Genomic DNA, 6,520 nt, shown 5'->3' with positions numbered 1-6,520 from the left:
CTTAAATATAACAAGAAAAGAATAAAAGCTACCTCAGGAATTTGTTGCCAAAATTTCAATACATATTATAAACTTTCAATAAGTTTTTTATCCTGTTCTTTTTTAATAATACATTTCTTGGCCTTTTTGAAATAAGATAAATATAATTTGGCTCAATGTGAAACAGTCCTAGATGTGAAACAGAATAGAGCAAGTTAGAGTATAACTTAACACAGTGAATATTTCAAAGTCTAATTATCAATAGCTTTGGAATTCACCACCTGATATTTTTGCCCCACAGTGTATCTTCCTAGTTAAGTTTTAATTCATTTAAAATGTCTTTGCATTCTCTAAATGCATGTGTTCATTAAAATCAAATTAGGAAATTTAAAATCTACAGTGCTAAGAACTGATTATTCCAAGTTGACTAAGACAACCCTTGCTTCATGCAGTTCAGAGACATGTGCTAAGAGACTCTGCAGTAATGTGCCGTGTGTCAGATCAGGTAGAAGTGGGAAGAGCTATGGAAGCACAAAATGAATTTCAAGCAGCAAATCTAATCCCTCTACGGAATACCTTCCTATCTTCCTATATGTTGTTTTCTTCCATCTTTCAGTATTGGCTTAGAATCTGCAAACTATAAAATATGCTTGCCTTTGAGACACAATGTGCAATGTTGTTTACTCCTATGATCTTTTGTAATATATTTTATTTCTCCCATTCTTCTATCTTATTTTTGGCATATTTTTAATGTAAAGTGTTGTTTTGCTCCTTCTCTCTTAAGCTTTGATGTCTGTGTGACATGTGCACAAAAGAGATAATTTAATGGTGGTTACAAAACATATCCTATTCCTTATATTATGTACACTTTCTAGTCCATATTTATGTACTCAAAAATGTATCTGATGAGATAAATGAATGCATAATTCTCTAGTTGTATTATTATGTGCATGCATTTCTTCCTCTTTGTCTTACATTTAAATCATACAGAAACATTACTTTATTCTGTTATATATAGAACTCTTGGTAGGGTGGGCAGGTTCTTTTCCACAAAATGTGGTTATTAATTACCAAAAAACTTTGTTGAATTTGTGAGTAAATGATTGTGGGAGATGCAACGCATTAGGATCTGGGAATAGAGTCTGACTTTTAATCCATAGCATAGACATGACTGTTATCATGAAACTGGGAACTGTGCCTTTTACAGATGACAGAGATTGCTACTGTGGCACTACAACACATTGACTCCCAATCTGTTGTCCACGTGGTCCAAATTTCTTTCATTTCCATATGACCCAATGTTTACTCCTGTGACTTTTGTCATAGTATTCATATTATCACCACATCTCTCTTGCCCTTTTCTTTTGCTTCTCTCCAAGACTTACAAATAATTTGAAGACCAATCCTAATTCACCCTCCTCTATGAACATTCTTTGTAATTATTGTCCACTTTAATCTTTTCCCATCAATTCATGTGCAAAATCATATATAATGCACCTATTTTGTTCTAGGCACTGTATATGTCCCTGGTAACACAGCAGTTCATAAACCACTCAAAAATTTTTGTCCTGGGGAAATTAAATTTTAATAAGGGGAGACAGAAGGTAAAATTATATAGTTAGAATGGTAGTTTCTGTTATGAACAAAAATATAGTCACAAAGAGTACAGGGGGAGTTTCTGTTCTGGGGGAGATGTTATTTTAAATTGGGTGACCAGGGAAGACTTCCTAAATATCATATTGTTTACTTTCTCTACAATTCACTATAGCACTAAATTTTTAAATACCATATCATGTTTTCCCTTAGCTATTGCATCAGTTAACTTTAAATATAATTCATTGATCCAGCAGCCATATATTTTCAAAAACTGGCCATAAACAGATGATTTGGACATCTTTTTTTTGATTTTTATTTTTAGCTAATATATTTTATATTTTAGTGGATTTTTAGGTTAACAATAAATCAAACAGAAAGTATAGAAAGTTCCCACATTTTGCTTCTCCTCCTCCCCTCAATGTTCCCCTTAAAATCTTGCATTGGTGTGGTACATTTGTTTTAACTGAAGAACCAATACTGATACATCATTACTGACTAAGTTCTATGGTTTACATTAGGGTTCCACTCTTTTTGTTGTACAGTTCTATGCATAATGTCATGTGTCCACCATTACAGTTTCCTACAGAATAATATGATACTATATTTCCTTAAAAAATCCCCTGTACTCTACCTACTCATCCCTTCCCCCTGTCTCAAACCCCATATCATTTTACTTTCCTTATAGCTGTGTCTTTTCCAGAATGTCATGTAATTGGAATCATAAAGATTTTCAGACCTGGCTTATTTCACTTAGCAGTACTTACGTAAGATTTCCATGTCTCTTTGTGGCTGCATTGCTTCTTTCTTTTTACTGTGAGATAATTTCCTATTATGTGGATATAACACAGTTTATTCCTGATGGAAGATCATCCTGATTATTTTCAATTTTTGGCAATTATGATAAAAACAATTTATAAACATTTGTGTGCATGCTTTTGTGCAGACTCAAGTTTGTAATTCATTTGGATAAAAATACACATAAGAGTGGATTGCTGTCTCATGCCTGAATCATGTTTAGTTTTGTCTTTCAGACGAGCTGTTCCATTTTTCAGTCCCACTGACAATGAGTGAGAATTCCTGTTGCTCCATATCCTCACCAGCATTTGTGTTTTCAATTTGCTGAATGTTAGCCATTCTAATAGGTGTGTAGTGATAGCTCATTGTTGTTTTAGTTTGTAATTCCCTAATGACATATAATATTGAACATTGTTTCATATATTTATTTCCATTGAATTACTTTTTCTTTTATTTTATTTATTCTTTTTTTATTTTATTTTATTTTTTTGAGACAGAGTCTCACTCTGTTGCCCAGGCTAGAGTGAGTGCCGTGGCGTCAGCCTAGCTCACAGAAACCTCAAACTCCTGGGCTCAAGTGATCCTCCTGTCTCAGCCTCCCGAGTAGCTGGGACTACAGGCATGCACCACCATGCCCGGCTAATTTTTTCTATATATATATTTTAGCTCTCCATATAATTTCTTTTATATTTTTTTTAGTAGAGATGGGGTCTCGCTCTTGCTCAGGCTGGTCTCGAACTCCTGAGCTCAAACGATCCGCCCACCTCGGCCTCCCAGAGTGCTGGGATTACAGGCGTGAGCCACCGCGCCCGGCCTACTTTTTCTTTTAAATTAATTATTGGTTCAAATTGTTGCCCACTTTAAAACTGGTTCAGTTTGGTTGTCTGTATTCTAACTGCTATGTTTTAACAGGCTTTTTTGTTCTATTTTGTACATACGTCTTTTATCTGATATATGCTTTGGAAACATTGTCTCCCAATCTATATCTTCTCTTTTCATTCTCTTAATGGTGTTTTCTCACAGAAGACATTTTTCGTTTTAGTCAAGTTCAGCTTATCAATTTGCTCTTTTATAGATCACGCTCTTATTGTATCTAAAAAAATCACTGACAAACACATACAGTTTCTTCTATGTTCTCTTCTAGTTTTGAAGGTTTTCATTTTACATATGGTTAAGTTAGTTTATTAATTTTTTAGTCAATTTTTATGAAAGGCATATTAGTGCCTGGATTCTTTTTTTTTAAACACATAGATGTCTAGTTGTTAACACCATTTCTTAAAATGTCTCCAATTATTAATTCTTTCCTCCTTTGTCAAAGAGCAGTTGACTGTATTGGTGTGGGTCCATTTCTGGGCTAATTATTCTGTTCCATTTATCTGTTTGCCTATCATTTCACCAATATCATACTGCCTCAACTACTGTAATTTTCTAGTATGGCTTGAAGTTGGGTTATGTTAGTTCTCTGACTTTGTTCTTCTTTAATATTGGGTTGGCTAGTCTCAGTATTTTTTCTTTTGAAAGAAACTTTAGAATCAGTTTGTTGATATCACAAAGTAACTTTATGGGATTTTGTTTGTGATTACACTAAATCTATAGATCAAGTTGAGAAGAACTGCCGTCTTAAAAATATCATGTCTTCCTATCCAAGAACATGGATATTTCTCCCTTTATTTATATATTCTTTGATTTCTTTCACTAGAATTTTATACTTTTCCTCATATAGATCTTACATATATAGTCACATTTGTAACTCTTTCACTTTTTATGGTGCTGATGTAAAGGATGTTATGTTTTTTATTTCAAATTCCAGTTGCTCATTGCTAGTATATGTATAGTAAATCAATTAACCTTTGTATATTAACCTTATATCCTGCAGCCTTGCAGTTATCATGACTTAGTTCTAAGAGTTATTTTGTTGATTCCCTGTGATTTTCTACTAATACAATCATGTCACCTGTTGAAAAATATATTTTTATTTCTTCATCCCAACCTGTATTCCTTGTATTTCCTTTTCTTGATTTATGACATTAGTAAGGACTTCCAGTACATTCATCAATAGAAGTGATGAGAGGAGATACCCTTGTTTTGCTCCTGATTTCAGTAGGAAAGCTTCTAGTTTACCACCACTAAGCATGATGTCAACTGTATATTTTGGAGATGTTCTTTATTATGTTAAGGAAGTCCCCTTTTATTCTTGGTTTGCTGAGATTGGTTATTATGAATAGGTGTTAGATTTTGTCAAATGTTTTTCCTTCATCTACTGAATGATCCCATAATTTTTTCTTTTTTAGCTGATTGATGCTAGAGATTACATAAATTGATTTTTGAATGTAGAACCAGTCTTTCCTTCTTGCAATACATTCACATTGGTTGTAGTGTATACTTATTTTTATACACTTTTGGATTCAATTTCCTGCCATTTTTTAAAAATAATTTTTGCATCTTTATTAATTAGAGATATTGATCTGCAGTTTTTCTTTCTTGTACTGTCTTTGCTTTTGTAATTATGGTAATGCTGGCTTCATAGAATGGGTTAGAAAGTATTCCCTCTGTTTCTGTTTACTACAGAGAGATTGTAAAGAATTCATATACTGTAATTTACTTGTTAAATGTTTGGTAAATTCACCAGTGAAATTATCTGGGTCTGGTGCTTAATATTTTAAAGGTTATTGATTATTGATTATAGGTAAAATTATAGATAGGTAGAAAGATACATAGATAGATATTCCAATTCTCCTTATGTAAGTTTTGGTAGATTGTGGCTGTGAAGGAATTGGCCTGTTTCACCTAAGTTATCACATTTGTGAGCAGACGGTTATAATATTTTTTATTTTCCTTTTAATATTCATGGGATTGGTAGTGATAGCCCCTCTTTCATTTCCTAAACTAGTAATTTGTGTCTTTCTCTGTTTTTCTTAGTCTGTCTAGGAGTTTATTTATTTTATTGATCTTTTCAAAGAATCAATTTTTGCTTTCTTTGATTTTCTCTATGGTTTTCCTACTTTCAATTTCATTGGTATCTACTCTGATTTTTATTATCTTCTGCTTACTTTAGACTTAAGGTCCTCTTCTTTTTCTAGTTCCTTAAGGAGAGTAGTAAAATTATTGATTTTAGATGTTTCTTTTTTACAATATTGCATTCAGTGCTATAATTTTCTCTGTAAGCACTGCTTTTGCTTCATCTACCAAATTTTGGTAGGTTGTATTTTCATTTTCATTTACTTCAAAATCAAAATATATTTTAATTTCTCTTGAGATTTCTTTGACCCCAGTTTTATTTAAAAGTGTGTTGTCTAATATCCAAACATTTGGAGATTTTCCAGCTGTCTTCTCATTATTGATTTCTATTTTAATTCCGTAGTGGTCTGATAGCATATTTTGTATGATCTCTATTCTTTTAAATTTGTTAAAATGTGCTTGTAGCTCAGAATGTGGTCTAGCTTTGTGAATGTTTCATGTGGCAATGTAATTGTTTTTGAAAACTTCAAAGCAAAAAGAGTGTCTAAAACCATCTTAAGGTCTATCATTATAACTGTCACAACACTGAGCCCCCATTAATGCAGATGACCCTGTTGAATAAAAATGGGATAACTTTAAAACCAATGGGTTTGTGAACTTGATAAATTATTCTAAATTAAATAATCAACATAGACTATAGAGAATTAATATACCATATGCATACGTTTCTTGCAATTATCAGGCATGGACAGCTTTGATAGATGTATAATGATTGAGAAAAAGTATAGAAAGTTTGCAAAAGAACACACCTCAAAATTATCTTATTTGAAGATAAAGATAGCTAGAAAATGTCTATATGAAACATGAAAAGTCATTACTTGAGGACTGCTGATGGTGCTATACCTTAGCATTTTAGGCTGACAGCTCAGCTTGCAGCAATTACTAAAACAAGAGCCTTTGGGCTACTGAATTTGCACACTGGAAGATCTTCAGGTTTTATGTAGGACAAGGATAGCAGCTGCTAGAGGAATCACCAACATGATTGTATGAGCTAAAGTAAGTTCCCCAAGGTCTCTCATATCAAATGTAAGTTGGAATGATGAGATGGTTTATAAAGTAGTTTAGAATGTGATTATGTTTTTTTTTTTTTTTTAAACTAAAGTAATTTAGGCCTCACTTGCTAAATATCCAA

This window comes from Eulemur rufifrons, chromosome 7, assembly GCF_041146395.1.
Source record: "Eulemur rufifrons isolate Redbay chromosome 7, OSU_ERuf_1, whole genome shotgun sequence".
Classification (NCBI taxonomy): domain Eukaryota; kingdom Metazoa; phylum Chordata; class Mammalia; order Primates; family Lemuridae; genus Eulemur; species Eulemur rufifrons.
The sequence above is the reverse complement of the archived record's forward strand: the minus strand, read 5'-3'. Positions refer to the sequence as shown.